This window comes from Haemaphysalis longicornis, unplaced genomic scaffold (genome assembly GCF_048455015.1).
Source record: "Haemaphysalis longicornis isolate Haplotype H1 unplaced genomic scaffold, Haemaphysalis longicornis Haplotype H1 scaffold_11, whole genome shotgun sequence".
Taxonomy (NCBI): Eukaryota; Metazoa; Arthropoda; class Arachnida; order Ixodida; family Ixodidae; genus Haemaphysalis; species Haemaphysalis longicornis.
Window position 1 is genome coordinate 128614693 of NW_027526214.1, and position 24210 is coordinate 128638902.

Here is a 24210-nt window from a genome sequence, read left to right on the forward strand (position 1 = left end):
GCGCGTAATGCATACTTTTAAAATAAATTTGAAGCCATTTATAACGACCCCAGGAAAATCTGGATCAATATTAATAACCTCATGGCCAAAGGAGAGAGACGAGTTATTTCCGAGATTATTATTGACGGAGAACAGTGCACGGGAAGTTTGCTTGCGGATAAGTTTAACGATCATTTTTTACAATCGGGTGCTACTACAGTCACATACACACCCAATCCTAGTAAAAAACATTGTATTCCATCTAGTACTGCAGGCTCAATATTTTTGTTTCCCGTTACTGAATCAGAAATTCTGAGCTTAATTCAAAAACTAAACAACAGCCGGGCATGTGGGGTTGATGAATTTAAAATACAGCCGATAAAAGCAGTCGCGCAATATATATGTCAGCCACTTTCACATATATGCAACCTGATACTCAATTCTGGTGATTTTCCTGATGTTTTGAAAATTGCCAAAGTTTCCGTTATTTTCAAAAGTGGGGATCCAAATGACATGAACAATTACCGACCAATTTCAGTTCTACCCATTTTTTCAAAAGTAATAGAACAGGCAATCAATACTCGAATCTTAAGCTTCTGTAAAACTAACCATATCATCGCCGAACAACAGTATGGTTTCCAAAAACAAAAATCAAAAGAAATGCCAATACTAAATATAAAAGATAAAATTATTGATCACATTGAACAAAAATAATTTACTATTGGAGTGTTTCTAGATTTTAAAAAGGCTTTCGATTCTATCAAACACGATATTTTGTTTCAGAAACTTGAGACATACGGAATCAGGGGAACCTGTCTCAGTCTAATCAAGAGTTACTTACATAATCGCCTCCAATACATCGAAATTGGTCACGCCAGGTCCAGCTTTGGACAAATTAAGTACGGTGTTCCACAAGGATCTATTCTCGGCCCGATATTATTTTTATTATATATAAATGACATTGTTAACTTGCCTTTCACCCCGGATATAATATTGTATGCAGATGATACAAACGTCTTTTTGTCTGGCAGAGATCTGGCTCTGCTAGAAAGACAAACAAACTTATGGCTTGAAAATTTGTCAATTTGGCTCAGTACAAATAAAATGAATTTAAGCACAAGAAAAACAAAATATATGATCTTTCGAGCTCACAACAAACGTTTAGGGCAACAGGTTTTCCTCAATTTCAGAGGCGAATGTATTGAACAAGTTAGTTGACACAAATTCCTTGGCATTGTGTTCAATGAAAATTTAAGTTGGTCTCCACATATTGACAAACTTCGGACGGATATATCCCGGTGCATTGGTATCATTTATAAGATGAAATATTTACTGCCAGCTTGGTTAAAAAGGCAACTGTACTACAGTCTAGTACATTCTCGCCTTAACTACTGCCTTCTAGTGTGGGGTTCATCAGGAAAAACAAACATAGAAAACCTATACCGGCTCCAAAAAAAAGTCTTATGCATAATTGAAAACCCACCTTACATCAGTCACAGTTCTCCATTATTTAAGAAACATCAGGTATTGACAATTATGAACATTCTAAATAAAAAACTCTCTTTAACTATTTATCACCACATAAGGACAGACCCTAATGACTTTTACAGTAAATACACTTCACGAAGACATGAATACGAGTTTAGGCAGGTAATATACACAAAGCCAAAAACTCGCACAAACTACGGGCACCAGAAATTGAGCTACCAGATTCCCAACGTTTTAAACAGTCACCCCGCAATTTTAACCATGGCCCAAGATGCTAAATCTGAACAAGGATTTAAAAAGAAATTAGACATGTACCTTTTGCAATTACAGTAAAAGACGTGTATTTTAATTTTTTGTTTCTTTCAGAAACTTAGAGGTATTTCTTTTTACGCTCTATGAAATCTTGTACTGTAATTATTGTTGGTTTATGAAAACTGAGAACTGTTTTTCGTCCTTTCTTGCTGTGAATTCTTTAATTCTACTTATTGTTTCCTGAAATCTGAGAGCTGATGTGTGTTTTTTTTTCTTCCGAGTAGAATTTTCATTGTAATTATTGTGTATTTCTGAACACTGAAAGCTGATTTTCTATGTATTAATTGTGTGCATTCTTCTGTCATTTTTTTATTATCACAAAGCACGTGCCATTTCCCGTAGAGTCATGCCAAAACGGGAGGGGGGAGGGTACGTCACCTTGTCAGGCTTTTTTTTTTTTTTCTCTGTAGCCTTTTTGACCGTCCCCCTCGACAACTGTATAGCCATTCCTGTACATGTTGTCGCAATAAACTTTCAACAACTTTCAACCAGTCGGCGCGCCTACCGACGCGTCTGTTCCTGCGTCTGCGTCTCCGCAACAATCGGAGCCCGAACCGTTGCGAAACAGCCAGCGAGAACGACGTCCACCGAAAAGATACCCAGACAGAGACTTCTAACCCCTCAATAAAGAGAACTAAAAAAAGGGGAGATGTAACCGTGCGCAGTCATGCACGCTTGCCTGTATCTTGTTATACGCCCCCTACCGAGCTGTGTATATAAGCGCCCGTCTCTGTCAATAAATGCTGATTGCCAGACCCGCCTTCGTGCGTGCTACAGTAACACTCTTGCTAACGCTTTGTAAACTGGACACATCATTGTAACAATACCTGAAGCAAATGTTTTTTGAACATGGAGGCAGTAACTGCTGCCTCAGTCACGAGGGCAACGCAGGACGTGTGGAGTACACTATGCGGCATATATGTGTCGGATACAGCTATATTGTGCACAGGTACAAAATGCAAGGACACAAAGTGCAAGTGTACAAAAACAATAAGCAACTCTTCTGCAAGAACATTTTACCCAAACTGGTTGCGACACATAGCTTCCGTCTAGGCTTGGACCGGACTATAGGGCCAATTCATCAAGAAGAGACAGCACTATCGGCTTCCAGTAGTGTAACAAGGATTTTTCAAAGTGCGCCAAAGAGTCTGATTTAGTAATTTTTGGCGGCAAATTGTTCCAGTCTTCAATTGTATTGGGAAGGAATGAGTGTTTAAATGCATTTAAACGAGTCATTATAGGCATTAATTGGTTAGGGTGACTACTTCGAACAGTAAGATATAGTCGAGGTTTCAAATATTGCTCTCTGTTAAAATTAAAGTAGTTACGGGGCATTAAGTAAAGAAACTCTAATGTCGCTGCTCGGCACCGCGTTGCGAGAGGTGAAAGGTTAAGTTTATTAAGCGTGGCAGTAAGCGAATCAGTTGACCTTAGCTGGATAGAATAAACCTTGCGGCCCTCCGTTGGATGTTCTTCGATTTTTTTCCTTTTTGTATATCTTCGAAGGATCCCATACGATGCAGGCGTATTCTAATAGCGGAGGGACAGTGGTTCTGTAGGCGGTCAATTTGGCTTTCGTAGTTGCTATTTTGAGCTTTCATCTCAAGAACCACAATTTCTCTTCAATTGCACAACATATAATTTATTTATGTGCGTTTTCGAATTTAAAACTTCGGAAATTGTGACCCCCAGTTACTTCAAGTTACACGTTTTAAATCCTTTCCAACGAGCCGTATTTGAAGGAGAGGGCATTTTAGATGCGTTCCCTGTTCCCTCCGCCGTTGTGTGGGTGCCGTTGTGCGGCGTCCACACCCCCACTGCGCATGCCTGGCCAGGCACCGCTGATGATGATTGTGGCAGGATGCCCCTAGGGATTGGCCAACCAAAGAATTCATCACGAGATAGCTCCCCTCTCCCCTCCGACGCTCCTCTCCTCTCCGACATTCCTTCTCTCCTCTCCGAAGCTCCTCTCCTCTCCGGAATAGCGCAACGAATGGCAACACCTGCGGCTCCACGCGTGATAACGCGAAGCAGCTTACTGTTAGAGACGCGCGGTAGCCGCTGCATACTCCGCTGGGGCGCAACTGTAGCTCCGCGGTATAAATGACGCGCGCTCGTGCTCCGCTCCCCTCATTCTCCTCCCGTAACGCCGCGATCGAACTGGAAACTAATTTGAACTTGAGTGACCCCATGGCTGCTGCGCATACTACTCAGGGCTGCCTTACGGGAAGATGGTGAAATGTTTTTAGTTGTGTTTGTTATCCTGGCGAATACTGTTTTGTCATAATTAATTTTCATGTCCCATTTCACGTCCCTTCATAGATTGTTTGCAATACAGAATTAAAAGTTATTTGATTACTGTGACTGGATATTTTAAAATAAATTAAGCAATCGTCCGCAAACAGGCGAACTGTGAGCTTTTTGTCAATACTATCTGAAAGATCATTATTATTGACACTAAGGAAAACAAGTTTACTGGAGCGAACTTGTGCGCCCCGAACAACTCAAACAATACTGAATAAATTTGAGGCGCTAAACAACGGGGACCAAAGAAACACGTAGACGTAGGTAGACGTAGACGTAGACGTAGACGTAGGGATCAAAGAAACACGTAGGTCCCCGTTGTTTAGCGCCTCAAATTTATTCAGTATGTTCAACCAACTAGCCCTGATCAAGCTTTTGTTACTCAAACAATACACAGGCGGCGAAGCAGCAGTCAGCAAAGTGACGTGCGCAAGCGAGCGTCGGTGGGTCGAATACCACGGCGTCTGCTCTGCAGACTTTTATCTTTCGGCGCGAATATTTCCGCAACCGTCGATTTACATCCCGAACAATATAGGTCAAATAAGATTATTTTAGGCTAGTGATGTTAGGGCGAAACGCTGTCCGTATCAGAATGAGATAACCCGTGCGGCAAAAAAATAAAGAATGGCACACGCGCTTTGCTTGGGACACAGATAACACAGCGGGGCGCGGCCGGGCAGAAAATACAAAAAATAAACAAATAAACCCAATGCATGGTTCGTGGCATTACCCCCCCTCTAAGTGTGCATCGACCCGATGCTAAAAAAACGACAGTCCGAACAAACAACAACGAAAACTCCGTCATCTTTCCCAGTAAGGTTTGAGGTGAACCACGTGGACGACTTCGGGTCGCGTGCGTGCTGTCGTGATGTGCTTCGGGTCGTGATGTGCTGGAATCGCCATCAGGGATCACTTCGTAGGCAAGTTGGCCAACACGTCGTAGAATGTGGTAGGGTCCGAAATACCGTCTTAGAAGCTTCTCACTCAGTCCGCGTCGTCGGATTGGAGTCCGAACCCACACACGACCCCTTGGGTGGTACTCGGCGTCTCGGCGTCGGAGGTTGTAGCGTCCCGCATCCACCAGCTGCTGGTCCGTTGTAGAAACTCGAGCTAGCTGGCGGGCCTCCTCCGCACGCTGAAGGTATTCTTTGACGTCGGGGTTGAGGTCGTTGTCTTCTACGTGCGGGAGCATGGCGTCAAGCATCGTAGTCGGCCGTCTTCCGTAGACAAGCTCGAATTGTGTCATCTGCGTAGTTTCCTGGATCGCTGTGTTGTACGCAATCGTCGACGTACATACAGACCGTATCCGCGACCGTTTTGTTCAGACGTTCCGTTAGTCCGTTCGTTTAGGGGTAATACGCCGTCGTTTTTCGATGATCTGTGTTGCTGTAGGATGAGATTGCTTGCATAAGCTCCACAAGAAACGCCGTTCCGTGGTCTGTGATTAGGACTTCAGGGTCGACGTGTAGCAGCACAACTTGGTTTGTGAAGAACTGCGCGACTTCTTGTGCAGTCCCCCTCGGAAGAGCGGCGGTCTCTGCGTAGCGCTTCATGTAGTCTGTCGCTACGACAATGCAATTATCGGATTGTGACGTAGGAAGTGGCCCCAGAAGGTCCATTCCAATCTGCTGGAAGGACCTCGATGGAACGGCGATCGGCTGAAGAAATCCGGGGGGTCTAGTCGGCGGCGTTTGTCGTCGCTGGCGGTCGCGGCAGCTCCGGACGTAGTGGGTGACGTAAGATGTAAGGCGGGGCCAGTAGTACTGCGCCTTGATTTTTCCAATTGTGCGAGCTGTGCCGAGTTCTCCGGAAGACGGGTCGTGGTGGCACGCTTCCAAAATTTCGTCACGAACATCTTCCGGGATGACAAGAAGATAATTCGTTCTCGTTCCTCGGCTGAAATTTTTCTTCACGACGGAGAAGGCGTCACCGGCCTAATCGCCCCAGCTGTGGCCAAATAAAGTTGTTCTCTTTGTCTGTCTCCACGAGGACGGAGTTTTTCAGGCTGAATACAGGTAAGTTCCGTTTGAAGGCCCTGGGAACGGCGACGTTGCGTCCTTGGAGTTAGTAGACCATGACGCGCATGTCGCAGTCGGCAAGCTGCTGGGCGGCTAGGTCGCTCTCACTCATGACTCCGAAGAACGCACTGTCTTCATCGGAGTCTTGTGGTGTTGGGTAGACGGGGGCGCGGGACAGGCAGTCAGCGTCATAGTGTTTCCTGCCGGATATATAGACGATTTTAACGTCGAACTCTTGCAGGCGCAAGCTACACCGCCCAAGACGGCCAGAGGGGTCCTTCAAATTGGGGAGTCAACACAGCGCATGCCGCGAACCATGCATTGGGTTTGGGGAGAGCAGACACCACGGTATTCCACTCGCCGACGCTCGCTTGCGGACGTTACTTTGCTGACTGCTGCTTTGCCACATGTGTATTGTTTGAGTTGTTAGGGGAGCACAAGTTCGCTCCAATAAACTTGTGTTATTTAAAGACAACTGCATCGTCTTTGGCTTCGTGACATCTGGGGGAGGTGCTGGGTACGTGCACTCGAAACCCAGCCGCCGACAGCAAGTCGTCGCACCAGAGCTCCGTCTACTAGCGGAGAAGATGAAGAAGGAAGACGTCGCAACCAGCACAATGGTCAACCAAGCTTATCCTCCCGTCGTTCTGCAGCAACCTCGGGGGCCCCCATCATTCCGAGGATCCCGTGGTGAAGACCCCTAAGAATGGCCGGAGAAGCTGGAGCGGGTCCGAAGTTTCAACCGATGTGTTTTTCTACCTCGGCTGAAGTCTGGTTTGAAAATCACGAGCACTCGCTAACGTCATAGAGCATGTTTAAAACAGAAGTTTTGAAAACTTTCACGGCTGTCGTTTGGAAAGAACGAGCAGAAGTGTTGTTTCAGACGCGAATCGAGCACCCCAATGAAGGTGTTGTAGTGTTTGTTGAGGAGATGAAGTTGGTGTTCCGACAAGCTGACCCCAAAATGGCAGAACAGAAGGTGCGCTTTCTTATGCGGAGAGTTCTAACGGAGAGAGTTATTCTAGCTTTGGACGTATTAAAGTGTTATATGCTAATAGTTTCACTTGCGAGGTGGCGTCTCTGAGTTTGTGCCTTAGAAGACCCAGTTTACGGAAAGCCGACGATGAAACATCGGCAGTGTGTGCATTCCATGACAACTTATTCGTTATCGTTAAACCTAGGTATTTATATTGACTAACTTCCTTTCAGGGCTGGCTATAGGAGGAATAGGAAAACTGAAGCGGATTTTTCTTGTAAGAAATTCGAAGAAAAACAGATTTGTCGAAATTGAGCACCATGCCCCATTTGTCACACCACAAAAGAATATTGTTAAGGGCAGTGTTGAGAGCGATTTGGTCATCTGGCGAGTGTACATCAGTGAAAATGATACAGTCGTCTTGAAAAAGTCTTATTTTAACCGGATCAGTAATAGCATTAACAATATCATTGCAATAAATTAAAAACAGCAGCAGTCCTAGAACACTACCCTGCGGTACGCCGGAATGCACTGGGCGATGAGGTGATGAGGTGATGAGACGTCGAGATAATGTTTCCGGCAGTTCAGGTAAGCAGACACCCACGACACTAGGTAGTTTGGAAGCCCTATAGTCTGTAATTTCTCGATAAGTTTATTATGGGGAACACGGTCGAAGGCTTTACTGAAATCTAAAAACAGTACATCGACCTGACCAGGTTTGTCTAAAACAGAAGCAATGTGATGAGCAACTGAAACCAACTGAGTGACTGTGGAAAACCGTTTTCTAAAACCATGCTGAAAGGGAGATAAAATCTGGTTATCGTCTAAGCTGTTGATACGAGTGGCAATTATGTGTCCCAGCATTTTGCAACATGCGGAAGTCATAGCAATTGGCATGCACTGTGGGTCCCCTTTTTTCACAAAGGGTAGAACACGTGCCCATTTCCAATTGAAGGGTAAAGTTGCTGAACTTATTGAGGCTCGGAAGATCACAACAAGGTACTTGGCCAATATTTCGGCATATCGCCAGAGAAATGCATTAGGTATGTTATCTGGTCCAGGGGATGATTTAACTTTTAATCACACTAATGAATTTAGGACACCATCGAATGAAATAAGGTTAGGATCCGAATCAGAAGCATCAATGCTAATTGAGACAGGCAGAGTAGAAGCTGAAAAAGCACTATGAAAATAGTCGTTGAAATTTTTCGCGATCGCTAGGGGATCTTCAAGTATAGTGCCGTTAATAATGACTCGGTTTATAGAGCTTTTACGGTTCCTAATAAAATTCCAGAATTTTTTAGGGTCTTCTTTGATGAAGTTCGGCAACTTAACATTAAAATAGAAATTCTTGGCACTTCTAATAGCTTCGTACAGGGAGTTACGAATTTCCTGGAGAACATGAGCGGGAGCGCCTTTTTTTCTGATAGCGGTTGGCTTTACGCTTCATTTGTATTATTGGCCTAGTTATCCATGGTGTGAACTTTGGGGGTTTCTTTGTTTTGTTTGGTACAAACAGTTAAATGCAGTCGAAAGATAATTTCTTAAACTTATCCCAGAGAACAGCAGCATCGTCGCCATCAAAATTCACGAATTCAAATTCAAGATAATCTTGGATGCTCGTATGGTTAGCTCAGGAAAATTTTTTGACCTGTTTAGAATTCGGTGGGCTATTAAAGCGATTGCAATGCAAAGGAAAAGAAACTGTGACCATGTCATGATCAAATAAACCGGGTTCAACACAAACACATGAATCAAGAATAGAGTGGTGCAAAAACACAAGCTCTAGTAACGAGGACGAAGCATTACCAACACGTGTCGGTTGCTGACCAATTTGGGCGAGATTGTGGGAAAGCATTGTATCGAACAGTATATTTGCATTAAGGGAATCAGATGTGGACTGCATTTGGCTCCAATCAATATTAGGCAGATTGAAGTCACCGGTAACAATTAGCTTTTGATTAATATAACTTTCCATATCGGTTTTAAAATTAAACAAATAATCCGGCAATGAATTCGGCGGCCTGTGCACTGCATACAATACAAAAGACTTATTGAAGAGTGAAAGCCTCAGGCATACGCTTTCTGTATTGTCAACGTCTGGTAAACGGGTGACATTAATTCCCGTTTTAACAAGTACTGCAACTCCACCACCTCTTGAGGTTCTATCTCTGCGGTACATTTCATAAGCTGGAGGGACTATGTCTTGGTTACAAATTTTACTATGGAGCCATGTTTCGGGTATTACAACTACATGAGGGTTGTATGCTAGGAGTACAGCCTCAAGTGGATTGCTTTTATTTACGAGGCTTCGAGCACTCAAATTAATCAGTCTAACTTGCTCCTGCGCAGCTGGTCAACACTTGCTATCCGTACTTTCGCTATCGGGTGCACTGCCGATAGACTCTGGCGATGGCGTGGTACTCCTACGGCTTTCAATTAACTGACGTTCGTTTGTTACGTCATTCCAAATAAACAGATCATCATCTACACGCAACTTACCATGCACCAAAAATGCATTCTTGCCTTGTCTTTGTCGGCTTTTGCACTTTCCCACAGTTTTTTTCCGTTTTGCCAACGCCTGCTTTGAGTAGTCGTTCTGAACGAAGATGTTAGTACCCTTTAGTTAGATCACCTTTTTCAGCACAGCTTGCGTTTCGGTGAAGTCTTGAAGATACAAGATAATCGGTCTGTTCGAGCCTGATCTTCCAAGCCTATGAATCCGGGCAACAGAATTGCATTTAACGCCGAGCTTGCTGTGAAACGTTTCAGAAATGACTTTCTTTTTAAGGTCAGATTCAGTTTCTTCCGGCTTTTCTGGGATACCAAAAACCATCAAGTTTGAACGTCTGCTTCGATCTTCAAGATCCGTTAGCTTTCAGGCCTGGAAATTCATTGAGTTTGTGAAGGTGGTCTAGGTCATCTAATTTAGAATTTTTAGTTTTCATTTCAGATACATGGGCCTCAATTTCTGAAAGACGCCGTGTAAGGTCCGCTAACATGGTTTCCGTTTTAGTTGTAAGGTCTGCTACATCACTACGGAGAGCTTTTTGACCCTCTAAAAGTTTAGCCAACATGTCTTGCTTGGTAGGTCCAGGGTTTTGTTCGACATCACCGAAAAGTAGTAACTGAAGTGCACAAAAACAATGGCACAAAAACACTGGCGTGGGCACGGCATAACAACCAAACAGCGGCAATCGCTTCGAAATGAGCTGTACACCCTTCTAACCTGCACAATGCAGAGGAAAGGTTCAGCCATGTTTCCACGGATTTCGCCGTGCCCACTGCTAAGGTGAAGGCCAATAATAAAAGGTAATGAAGATGTAGTAGAAACAAGACAACTACATGTTCTTGGGTGAACTAAACGAAATACACCATCCGGGCGCTTGAAACGGTCGACAGCGACAATTACCTGGTGCATGTCCCCAGGCCCATATGGGCCTGTTCCCAGGCTTATGTCCGTATCGGGATCTATTCAAATATTATGCTAGACGAAGCCTCGGGCGAAGCAACCTAACGACGAAAATGACCCTCGACGATTCAGGTGGCACACGGTGAAGCCTTCAGTTTCAGGCAGTGTTGTTGTTCACGAATAGCGCAAGAGAGGCAAACGCACAGCTATAGCACTCCGCGGGGAAACAGAACTTTCGTCACATCCCAACAAGCCAAAACCGACGATAAGTGATGCCCAGAAATCAATTTCCGTATTCGCTGTGGTATTAGGGCATGTACAGGATTTCAGGCGAATTCAGACGTGAGGTGCTTGCCAACTCAGCTCGTGGACCCTTCAGTATGCGCATCGGCACAAGCACGTAGGTTAACAGTATGGCCACGCTCCTTCACTGCTCTTTCTATGTGCCTTCAGACACAACTGCGCCTAAAGTGACAATAAAATAAGCGAACACTAGTGGACTGGGCAACGCGCGATTGTGGGATTAGAGCATACCGCATTCAAGGCAGAGCTCTCTGCGTGCCTTATTGCACTTCCACAATGTTCAAGTTTTAAACATAGGCTTCTTAATCACCCTCATGTCTACTATATGGTACGGTTAGCCTCCGAATCCGCCGTTAAGCTGAACATTCATGCGGTGGGATGCTGCCTGTACTTCAACCACATATTTGTACGCTCGGCGAAAACGGCCACTCACAGATCGATGGAGCTGGCCAGAGAAACCTGCGCGGGATCCAAATTACGTCGTTATCCAATACTGGGCTCCCAGCTTGAACTGAAATGCGAGAAGGGAAAGTGGCGAGAGAAATGGAAAGCGAACGACGCTAGTTCCGGGCGGCTACCGGCGGTTCCGTGTACAACGCAGCAGCTGTCACAAAACCTGCCGCCGTGTACCTCTCCCTTCCTCCACCCGAGGCCGCGCTGGCTCGGCAGTTCACCCGCGTGAATCGATATTAGGCGCATATAAAGTTGGCGCTCGACATGAAGCTGCGTTATGTTTACGAACGCGCCGCCGCGAGCTCGCCGACGCACAACTTTCGTGAGCGTAGAACTCAATCCGGGGAAGGTTGTTGCACTAGAATGTGAAAAAAGAGAGGTAAAGTTGAAGCGCACGAAAACGGGAGGCCCAGCAGCAATGAGAGGTCAGACATCGCTTATTTCGGGAAAGCCAGGAGCAACAAAAGGGGGCATCCTTTCTACAAAAAAAAAAACAATAGCCTGATCCCACGCATATGTGGGAAGCGACGTAAAGCGAAGTTTTCTGTCATGTTTGCATCGTCACGCCATTACTCTCAGTGTTCTAAGCTGCACAATGGAGTTTAAGTATCACCGTTTCAAATGATTGCCCGGACGACATGGCAAAAGTAGGCTGAGATGAAAGTGCGTGTGTCTCGTCCCTTCTTGGCGTAGCGTATTTCTAAAAGGCCCCCGCCGTCCTTCATTGCAGCCACGCGTTGTTCCCTTGGCTCACCTATTCGAGCCAGCATCCCACGCATATATTCGCTGTCTGCACCACGTTTCGCTGTTGGCGAGCACAAGTTCCTGTTTGGTGTGGCACTTCTTTCGAGCCTAAGTGTGAGAGAACGGTTTTAAGCAATTTAACTGGGGCGTGTTCACGTGTTTTTCGGACGTATTGATTAACTGACTGACAACAAATTTTATTGAAAATGAGGTAGGGGATAGAATGGAGTGGAATTCGTCGGTGGAACGCTAGGTCCAGGGCCCCAGCGACTGTATTCGCTCTCTCCAGCAGATTGAGTTGGTCCTGAAGAGCTGTGCTTGCGAGGACCGGTTCCCATGTATCCAGTGTGGTGTGTTGCTGCGGCCTGTTCCCCGTATGATTGGGCAGCACCGTGTGGCGTGGATCAGCGTGGCTGCCTCACCGCATTTCTTGCAGCATTCGTCAAGGTTTCGATCTTGGTGCCGCAGCATCTTGCACCATCTCGATTTGTGTATGTACGTATTGGTCAGGATTTCTTTTCAGGATTTGTGCTTCCGAGGCTATGAGGTCTTTATGTGGGTGTGGGAATTGAACCCTCCGCTGCCGGGCGATGCGTAGGGTTTCACCACAGGTTGGCGATGTGTAAGAATGCGTGCCCGGACAAAAAGTCCAACAAGACATTCTTGTTAATGCGGTGTTCCTCAGGGCAGTATATTGGGACCTTTTCTTTTTAATGTTTACGCTAATAACCTGGTAACGATTTCTAAAGAAACTCAATTTTTAATTTACGCTGACGACACCTCTCTATTTATCTCTGGTTCTACAACTTCAGAAATATTTAAGAAAGCAAATGAAATCCTAAAATTCTTTTTAAATTGGTCTAACATGAACAATCTAAAAATAAAAACGATTAAGTACAAAGCTGCCCTTTTCCGCCCAATAAATCGGCGCGTAGAAACAAATTTATTTATTAACCTTGGTGGTAATATTATTGAAGTGGTTAGCCACCATAAAACACTGGCCGTTATATTTGACCAGCGCCTTCGATGGATTCAACACACTAATTACGTAGCTCTAAGTTTGTCAAAAGCTGTAGGAGCCCTTTCTCGATGTCATGGTATTCTTCAGGTGAACATAAAAATGCAGATATACGATTCATTACTTCTATCTCATATTACATATTGTCATCTTGTTTGGGGTACGGCATCACACACTAACATGAATGCAATTGTAGGCCTGCAAAAGAAAGTGATTCGCATCGTTGCGGGCGAACAGTACTGTGCTCATACTAAACCACTCTTCAGTCGCTTCAAATGTCTACCCGTTCACATCATGCTGCAGTACATTATTGTTTCATTGTTCACTTCTAAAGCCTCACTCCGCACCACTTTCCTAATGAAAATGTCAGCATTGCAAGAACGCATACCGGCCGCGAACACTCGAAACACAGAAAAGTGGCTTGTTCCCGGAACGCGCGCAAACTACGGTCAACAAATGTTAAAATATATAATACCCTACACCCTGAAAAGTAATATAACTTTTTTTATGGTCCCAAAATAAATAAGCTTGATCTAATTAAACAATTTTTAAGAAGAATTTCTGAAGGGTTCTAGTTCTCACGTGGCGTGCTAGACTGCTTTACTTTTATTTGTCCAAAAAGACCTGTCTGATTTGCCTTTGAGTTCTATAGATGTGCGTGCGTGTTTTTTTCTCCTTTTTTTACGTTGTTCACAGCGTTGTGTGAACGTCTGATTCTTCCGGGGTTTTTTTGTTGTTATTTCGTTAGAAAGCGTACCAAGCTTTTTTGTCATTTGTTTTCCCCGAAAGTAAGTTGTAATAAATTGTCGTTTTCCCTGCAGGTATGCATGCGTGCATTGGACTTTTGTGCATATGTCATACACCTTTATCCGTGTTTATGCCGGTGTGTATATGATCACGGTTGTTGAAATTTTTTCGCGTGTACATGTGTTTAAACTATGTAAGTGTACTGTGGTGTTATATTTATGTTTATGCGTATGAAATTATTTCTGTTATTTTGTTGTTGTTCTTGATCACACCGTTTTTGGGAACATTTTTTTTTCTTTTTCTTCTCTCTATCTCCTTTCCTATTTTTCGAGCCTGCAAGTGTCTTGTGTTCTGCCGCTGCCACCTTGTGTGTAGGGCCTCAGGCCTCGTCGAGCTGCTGAATGAGCAGCTTTTTGTCTGAGGTCCGTTTTTTCACTGAGGAAAATAAAAAAAAGCATTTCTGAAACATTTCTGAATGTCGCAGACGAGGCAGGGGGCGAAGTGCCAAGTTTAACAGAGTAGGGAAAAGGACAGATCCCTGAGGAACTCCCCTGGTAGGAGTCCAGGGGGTTTGGTGGTCATCGTCTAACACCAGAGAGTGTAGTCGTGTGGTCAGAAAATGATGTTGTTGTACAGTGGGGAGGTATTCGGATTTGCTCAAGAATGGCAGAGTGCGAAACTGCATCAAACGCCTTTTGGAAGTCTAGACTCACGATTGCTCTAAGTTGGGCTGCATACGGATATGCGTACACCTCTTGTTGGATTCGCAGCATTGTATCCTGTGTTGACCTGTGAGCGCGCAATCCAGTCATAGTCCAGTGAAAGAATTGGCTAAGTTCGAGTAGCCAAGTGAAACGATGCAGGACCATACGCTCCATCAGTTTTCCAACACAGGACGTAAGTGAAATTGGGTGTAGACTGCTCAAACCAAGTTATTTGCCTGGTTTTGGTATAGTGCGGATGTTAGCAGTCTTCCACTCCGGGGGAATACAGCCTGTTCGCCATGCTTCATTGATTAAATGTAGAAGAATTTATAGAGCGGAGTCCGCAAGGTTCCTTAACTGGGAGTATGTAATCATGTCCTGTCCTGGTGTTGTGTGTCCTTTGCAATCGGAGAGTGCTGCGCACCGTTCAGCAGATGTAAATTCTGCGTTAATAGGTTCTTGAGAGGGGAAAAGTGACAGGAGGAAGGAGAGGAGGCAATCAAAGTAAAGGAAAGAAGGAAACTTGAAGTTTTCAATTTAAATCAACCAAGGTAAGACCTGTCTTCAGCCGCAACGATGTGATGTGCGTGAATCGCCGTGCCTGTCCGGAAATGGCACGGATAGGTTGCCGAATTCGAGTTGTATGCAGTGTTCCACTAAGAGAGTCACAAAAGGACAGCCAGTTGGATGTTTCAAGAGTGCGCGCATATTCTAGAGCCTGGATGGTTAGAGCATCGATGCGCACTTTGAGAGAGCGATTGCGTTTATTCCGCATTCATCGTCGCATAAGCGCATGACGCTAATCCCAAAGGCTTAAAAGATGTGCATCAAGAGCCGGACGTGTGTCAGGGAGAGGAATCGCTTGGTGTGGTGTCGAGATGCGTCAAGAATTGCAGAATTCCAGGTACTTAAATCAGATATGGCAGCTGTATCGATTTATTCCCGGAAACGACTCTGATTAGTGAGGCGAGCACTTCGCGGTGACGGAACTGAAGCACCATTCAAGGGTGCAGTTGTGTGAATAATGTGATGATCACGGCCTAGAGAAATATCTTGGACTTCCCATATAGCCAAAGGTAAGCCCCGTTTCTCTTTGGCAGCTATTGCCTTGTCATGTAGGACAAGTTAGATCATTAAGGAGAGAAAATCGGAGTTGCTGAGAGACCCGCCTTAAGAGTTGACCTGATGGTTACGTGTAGGTGTACAGCCAATCGGGATAGGGAGCGTTAAAATCCTCAGCCCAAATAACAGCATGATCGTGGAAGGAGCGGAGGAGCTTACCTAATCACCCCAAAGCGGGTCTCGCCTTAGAAAGCCAATACAAATTCATGACAACTAGTCGGGCAGAGCATCAGGGAAATTGAGTGATAGTAAGGACCGATTCCGACATGATAGAGTTGTAAATTGTTTCCGACCTCACAGGAGTTACGGTATCATGTCGTATCGAATGCAAGAATTTGAGCTCACGAATTTGCACCCGTAATATTTTTACCACACGTGAATTTTAAAACTCTGAATGCTAATGAAATCTGACTTCATCTGAGCCCGAGTAAATTCCTAGCACGGGAGAGTTGTGAGCCAATTTCAGTTGTGAATTCATTTTGAGTTTTCAACCATTTTGAGTTCTGAGTTCATTTTGAGCGTTAAGTACATTTTGAATTTTGAGTCCATTTGGAAGTTCGGTACATTTTGAGTTGTGATTACATTTTGAGTTTGAGTCCATTTTGAGTTTTGAGTACATTTTGAGTTCTGAAAACATTTTGAGTTTTGAGTACATTTTGAGTTTGAGTACATCTTGAGTTCTGGTACATTTTGATTTTGACTACATTCTGAGGTCTTAGTACATTTTGAATTTGAGTACATTTTGAGTTCGAGTACATTTTGAGTTTTAGTACATTTTTGTTTTGAGATATTTTGAGTTTTGAGTACACTTTAAATTCTGAATACACTTTGAGTTTTGTGTCCGAGTTAGTTCGGAGTTTCGCGCTCACTGTGAGTATGCGTTTGAGTGAGTGGTGATTCAAAAATAAATTTGTGAGTGAGTTTGAGGAAGCCGCGCCAACTTTGCCGAGGTATGACTCTGTTTTACTAAATTTTCGTAACATATACGTGTATGCGAGGCTTTGAAGTTTTTCAAATTTAAGTTTATCAGGCAGGGTTCGTGGGTCCCATACCATGCAAGCATATTCGGCAATAGGCCGTATGTTAGTTTTGTACAATAATTCTCTGGCAGTTTGCAAAAAGGTGCTTATGTTGCGGCGCCGACAACCCGGTCTCCTTGAAGCCTTAGAGGTAAAATAATCAATGTCTCTCTGTCAGCACAGTGTAGATGACAAGTAAACTCCTAAGTATTAAAATTCCCTTAAATATCTTTATTTAAATGTCTTGTTTCACAAATTGGGTAGTGGACATTTTCTTTTCTGGTAAGCCTAAAGGAGACAGTTTTTTCCAGGTTAAATGATATTCCCCATTTTTCGCACAAAGTATTAATCCTGCTTATGTCATTTTGAATTACTTAGGAATCATTTTCACGAGAAAGTTTACCATACTTCTTCGGCGGAAAGCCTCAATCTTCGAACGCTCATCTTCGCAGCACGAAAAAAAATGCGTTTTGCCACGATACAAGAGCGCACGCTAAAATAATGCAAATGAACCTACTTCCCAAGCGGGCGCAAATACTATAAAAAATACCACGAGAGTTCTTCGTATGTGGCCTCCAGGGTGCCCGCCATTAAATGACAGCGAAACTCCTCTAAAGGCGATCGCGGGGAACCTAAACAAAGGAGTCCTTGAATTGCCCCGAACTTCACCATTGTATTCGAAGTGGTGGCAGATAGTGTTACCGACAGTTGACCTCACGCCACGAAGTTGCAGAAGGAAAGTAGGTTCCAAAACAAAGAAGCCGAGTGCAAGGCAGCCACCCACGTGACAGGAACCAAGTCCTCTGATAGCGTCTTTCGGATGTCCGGGCCTCGGGAATGGACGGCAGAGGGAAAAAAGGGAGAAGCAAAAAGGGAGAAGGGAAGCAGTCGTGAAAGGGGTTGTAATACTCTTTGGACAGTTACATGTTGAAAGTCCGGGTCTTTGTCTCCCTCCCTAGCGGGTGCAGGTTCAGTGTTGTTTGGTGGGTACTTTGTAGGCCTAGAGATAGCGGTAACTTCGAAGGCGGCGAGGGTGCTTCATTTATTCATGTCGCAGGTTGGACGAGAGGCGCCATTTTTTTGCCTACTAATGATTTTTTTTCTGTTTGCAGACACGCCACGTTTCTCCTTCGAGATGATAACGCAATGCCACCTCGTCAACAGTTTTTCCATATACAGGTCCTTGGGCGCGCATGTGTTCAGGACGAAATATTGAATGTAAACGCTTGTTGGCGGCAGCACACGTAAAGCAACGCCTTTTAGTACACATAGGTCGTTACGCTTACCATCTAGGATATGCGTGCGGCTTTCATTTAAGGTCGAAGCAAATGAAAATCTGCTCTTCTTGTTTCATTTCGCGAAAATGTTTTCGAATTGCCATTACCAGCCGACTGTAACCTAGTCCAAGAGTTCTCATTTCTACGAGAGTTCTCATTCAATGGCAACATACCTGGTCCGCCCACCTTTCACCAATCATTTTTCACACTAATCATTTCGTTACCACAGTACCGTTAGCTATAACCAGTTTCTGCGAAGTGACCATCACAACCCAGTTTGTAGACCCATGAGCAGTCTGCTGCCACCGTGGTGATTTGAGCTCCTACCAACCTGAGCTCACTCCTTAAAAACGTAAATGCGGCACCTGCGAAACTCACGTAGCCAGCTTTTCTTCCATGCAGTCCTATCAGTTCGCGATCTCGACAAGCTGCTCTCGTCGTGCGGTGCGACATGTTCACGTCAAACTCGGTGCTTTCAACAACACAACAATTTGTGGAAGCACTTGAACTACGCCGACAACCATATGCCTCACTGCAAAGGACGTGCCTTCTTTGTTAAATCAAGCTGTATTCGGAGCTGGGGGCAAACTATTGGCACATCGTGGCCTCCGCGATTTTCTGCCGGCGGCGCGGAAGCAAGGGGAGCGGTGTAATTTTGCTAACTCCGACACATGCCGCGAGGCGGCGCCGTTAGCCTAAGGTTGAAGCGAGGCTCGTCTGGCCGACGCTGCCTGCGCTTTGAGTTGTAAATCAGCCTTCGTTGTCGCGTCTTTGTGATAGAAAAGTCTCAGTATGTGGTCTATGTATTTTGACTCGATCCTACAAGTACAAAGTTGTTTAACACCCACGATTGCCTTTGCACGCAGCTTTAGTGGTCGTTTGCTTGAAAGGAGAATGTCATAGCCCAGGGTTCTGTCATCTCTGGCAGAGTGAATGCCAGCGTGCTGAATTCTTTTTTCGCTGCTACAGCATTTTCGCGCGATATCGCTGCGCGAAAATGTGCTTTTTTGTCTTTTAAGTTGTTTCGAACGCTCTGGGTATCCGTTGTGTGTGTGTGTCTGTGTGTGTGTGTGTGTGTGTGTGTGCGTGTGCGTGTGAGTGCGTGTGCGTGTGTGCGTGCGTGCTTGCGCGTACGCGTGTGCGCGCGTGTATGTGTGTGTGTGTGTGTGTGTGTGTGTGTGTGTGTGTGTGTGTGTGTGTGTGTGTGTGCGCGCGCGTGTGCGAGTGCGAGTGCCCGTGCGCGAAAACAAAGTAATACCGATAAGCTGTCGTGTATTGTTTATAGGCAGGCGACTACGATAGTCAAAAAATCTGTTAGGCTTCCACGGGTACGAATCAATCATTTTTTTGCGTTTTATCTAATATGCTTAGGGGTTTCAAGTACCTACTGCAATCTCGCTACCAAATTATTTGCCGTGAGTGAAAAAGTCATTTTATTCCGCGATGCCTCTCATATCACTATCGACTGTACATGTGTATTTTTTCGAAAGTCTGTTTCTGAATTTCTAGATTTGCCGGGGTAATGTATTCTGCACATAATTTGTTGGCATCACATATTAACGGCATTATTTTTTTCGCTGAGAAGTTAAGCTGATCACTAATATCTGTATGCACAACATCGGCTGTAAGCAAGTTGTTCGGAATATTAGTGAATAAACATATCGAGTGGAGAACTCGGGGAATCGTAACTCGGGTAAAGATTTTTATTACATTACTCTTTACCCATTTATGGTAAACAGGAAGTCTCTCTGTACTTTTGTATATGCAAGCATGCATGCCAATAAACGGCACCAGCACGTTTACCCTGCCTATTGCCGAAGAAATACCGATAGCCATTTGGGCAGTACACACTTCAGATGCTTCAGCATCTGAAGTGTATACTGCCCAAATGGCTATCGGTATTTCTGTACCGATAGCCATGTATACGACGTCTCTGTTAATAGTATCGCGGTAAAAGTTGCGCCAAACGTTTTAAGTAGTCTTGCCATGTCATCTACTTTATCTGTCAAAGACCGCATGTTTAAAGGAGAAAAAAGGAAATGATATAGGGGGTATTTTCGTGTTTACTAATGGTTGGATTTAGGTCGGTTCAATTCCCATAATTTGGTTCTTGCTCGGAACGCACAGAATATGCGTTAAGCGCGTTCCAAACATGTACGAGATTTTCAGAAAGAAAACCGGAAAATGTGTTGTGTTTTGGAAATATGCGTGACTACAAAAAAGAATACTGCTGTGCAATGAATTCACTTATGCATCACCCCGGGCATAGTCTAGGTCGAAAATTCAAAGGCACCAGTAACTACCCCAGTGGCACCAGCAACAACTTCCACCTTTCTCCTGCATTGGTGTGCGGTAACTTTTTTATTATTAAACGTCGCACCCAGGCTGCGAAGGCCGAGTTTTCGTCCTCTGCGCCCGCCTGCGCCAGAGAAGGCGACCTGGGGCTACGCGCGCCGCGGTGCGGAGAAAAACGCGGCCACGCACCCTTTTCAACTTACGCTCTCTCTGGGCGATTGGGACGGCCGGAGCAACGGCGCGCCGCCGGAAGCCGATCGCGGAGGCCACGGGCACACACTGAATGATGCCAGACGCCCATTTCAGATACACCGTGATGCGTTCAACGTGCCTGCAACTGATTAACGGGAAAGCTTGGGCGAGTTTGCACTCCACTGAAATAATGCTTACAGCGCGAACAATAATACGAAGGAAGAATTTAAATATCCCTCCTTGCGATACCTCAAGCAGCTTTTCGCTGCCTGTAAAAGACTCCAGAACCCACATTAAGGAGAATGCAGTAATTAAAATAGAAAATATAACTACAAATGTCACATGCTCCCTATAAGCTCGAAATCATAGAACAGCATAGGGATAAATCAATGGCCTTGAGTCGTGAATCACATTCACAAAGCCGCCACAAAACGAGCACCCACCTCGCTTATGCTATTCCCACCAAGCCTTTCTTGCGCTGTTCGTTGATTGCGTGGGAATCGAAGTGGGAATAATATAACTACAAATGTCACATGCTCCCTATAAGCTCGAAATCATAGAACAGCATAGGGATAAATCAATGGCCTTGAGTCGTGAATCACATTCACAAAGCCGCCACAAAACGAGCACCCACCTCGCTTATGCTATTACCACCAAGCCTTTCTTGCGCTGTTCGTTGATTGCGTGGGAATCGAAGTGGGAATAATATAACTACAAATGTCACATGCTCCCTATAAGCTCGAAATCATAGAACAGCATAGGGATAAATCAATGGCCTTGAGTCGTGAATCACATTCACAAAGCCGCCACAAAACGAGCACCCACCTCGCTTATGGTATTCCCACCAAGCCTTTCTTGCGCTGTTCGTTGATTGCGTGGGAATCGAAGTGGGAATAATATAACTACAAATGTCACATGCTCCCTATAAGCTCGAAATCATAGAACAGCATAGGGATAAATCAATGGCCTTGAGTCGTGAATCACATTCACAAAGCCGCCACAAAACAAGCACCCACCTCGCTTATGCTATTACCACCAAGCCTTTCTTGCGCTGTTCGTTGATTGCGTGGGAATCGAAGTGGGAATAATATAACTACAAATGTCACATGCTCCCTATAAGCTCGAAATCATAGAACAGCATAGGGATAAATCAATGGCCTTGAGTCGTGAATCACATTCACAAAGCCGCCACAAAACGAGCACCCACCTCACTTATGCTATTCCCACCAAGCCTTTCTTGCGCTGTTCGTTGATTGCGTGGGAATCGAAGTGGGAATAATATAACTACAAATGTCACATGCTCCCTATAAGCTCGAAATCATAGAACAGCATAGGGATAAATCAATGGCCTTGAGTCGTGAATCACATTCACAAAGCCGCCACAAAACGAGCACCCACCTCGCTTATGCTATTACCACCAAGCCTTTCTTGCGCTGTTCGTTGATTGCGTGGGAATCGAAGTGGGAATAATATAACTACAAATGTCACATGCTCCCTATAAGCTCGAAATCATAGAACAGCATAGGGATAAATCAATGGCCTTGAGTCGTGAATCACATTCACAAAGCCGCCACAAAACGAGCACCCACCTCGCTTATGCTATTACCACCAAGCCTTTCTTGCGCTGTTCGTTGATTGCGTGGGAATCGAAGTGGGAATAATATAACTACAAATGTCACATGCTCCCTATAAGCTCGAAATCATAGAACAGCATAGGGATAAATCAATGGCCTTGAGTCGTGAATCACATTCACAAAGCCGCCACAAAACGAGCACCCACCTCACTTATGCTATTCCCACCAAGCCTTTCTTGCGCTGTTCGTTGATTGCGTGGGAATCGAAGTGGGAATAATATAACTACAAATGTCACATGCTCCCTATAAGCTCGAAATCATAGAACAGCATAGGGATAAATCAATGGCCTTGAGTCGTGAATCATATTCACAAAGCCGCCACAAAACGAGCACCCACCTCGCTTATGCTATTACCACCAAGCCTTTCTTGCGCTGTTCGTTGATTGCGTGGGAATCGAAGTGGGAATAATATAACTACAAATGTCACATGCTCCCTATAAGCTCGAAATCATAGAAGAGCATAGGGATAAATCAATGGCCTTGAGTCGTGAATCACATTCACAAAGCCGCCACAAAACGAGCACCCACCTCGCTTATGCTATTACCACCAAGCCTTTCTTGCGCTGTTCGTTGATTGCGTGGGAATCGAAGTGGGAATAATATAACTAGAAATGTCACATGCTCCCTATAAGCTCGAAATCATAGAACAGCATTGGGATAAATCAATGGCCTTGAGTCGTGAATCACATTCACAAAGCCGCCACAAAACGAGCACCCACCTCGCTTATGCTATTCCCACCAATCCTTTCTTGCGCTGTTCGTTGATTGTGTGGGAATCGAAGTGGGAATAATATAACTACAAATGTCACATGCTCCCTATAAGCTCGAAATCATAGAACAGGATAGGGATAAATCAATGGCCTTGAGTCGTGAATCACATTCACAAAGCCGCCACAAAACGAGCACCCACCTCGCTTATGCTATTACCACCAAGCCTTTCTTGCGCTGTTCGTTGATTGCGTGGGAATCGAAGTGGGAATGATATAACTACAAATGTCACATGCTCCCTATAAGCTCGAAATCATAGAACAGCATAGGGATAAATCAATGGCCTTGAGTCGTGAATCACATTCACAAAGCCGCCACAAAACGAGCACCCACCTCGCTTATGCTATTACCACCAAGCCTTTCTTGCGCTGTTCGTTGATTGCGTGGGAATCGAAGTGGGAATAATATAACTACAAATGTCACATGCTCCCTATAAGCTCGAAATCATAGAACAGCATAGGGATAAATCAATGGCCTTGAGTCGTGAATCACATTCACAAAGCCGCCACAAAACGAGCACCCACCTCGCTTATGCTATTACCACCAAGCCTTTCTTGCGCTGTTCGTTGATTGCGTGGGAATCGAAGTGGGAATAATATAACTACAAATGTCACATGCTCCCTATAAGCTCGAAATCATAGAACAGCATAGGGATAAATCAATGGCCTTGAGTCGTGAATCACATTCACAATGCCGCCACAAAACGAGCACCCACCTCGCTTATGCTATTCCCACCAAGCCTTTCTTGCGCTGTTCGTTGATTGCGTGGGAATCGAAGTGGGAATAATATAACTACAAATGTCACATGCTCCCTATAAGCTCGAAATCATAGAACAGCATAGGGATAAATCAATGGCCTTGAGTCGTGAATCACATTCACAAAGCCGCCACAAAACGAGCACCCACCTCGCTTATGCTATTACCACCAAGCCTTTCTTGCGCTGTTCGTTGATTGCGTGGGAATCGAAGTGGGAATAATATAACTACAAATCTCACATGCTCCCTATAAGCTCGAAATCATAGAACAGCATAGGGATAAATCAATGGCCTTGAGTCGTGAATCACATTCACAAAGCCGCCACAAAACGAGCACCCATCTCGCTTATTCTATTACCACCAAGCCTTTCTTGCGCTGTTCGTTGATTGCGCGGGAATCGAAGTGGGAATAATATAACTACAAATGTCACATGCTCCCTATAAGCTCGAAATCATAGAACAGCATAGGGATAAATCAATGGCCTTGAGTCGTGAATCACATTCACAAAGCCGCCACAAAACGAGCACCCACCTCGCTTATGCTATTACCACCAAGCCTTTCTTGCGCTGTTCGTTGATTGCGTGGGAATCGAAGTAGGAATAATATAACTACAAATGTCACATGCTCCCTATAAGCTCGAAATCATAGAACAGCATAGGGATAAATCAATGGCCTTGAGTCGTGAATC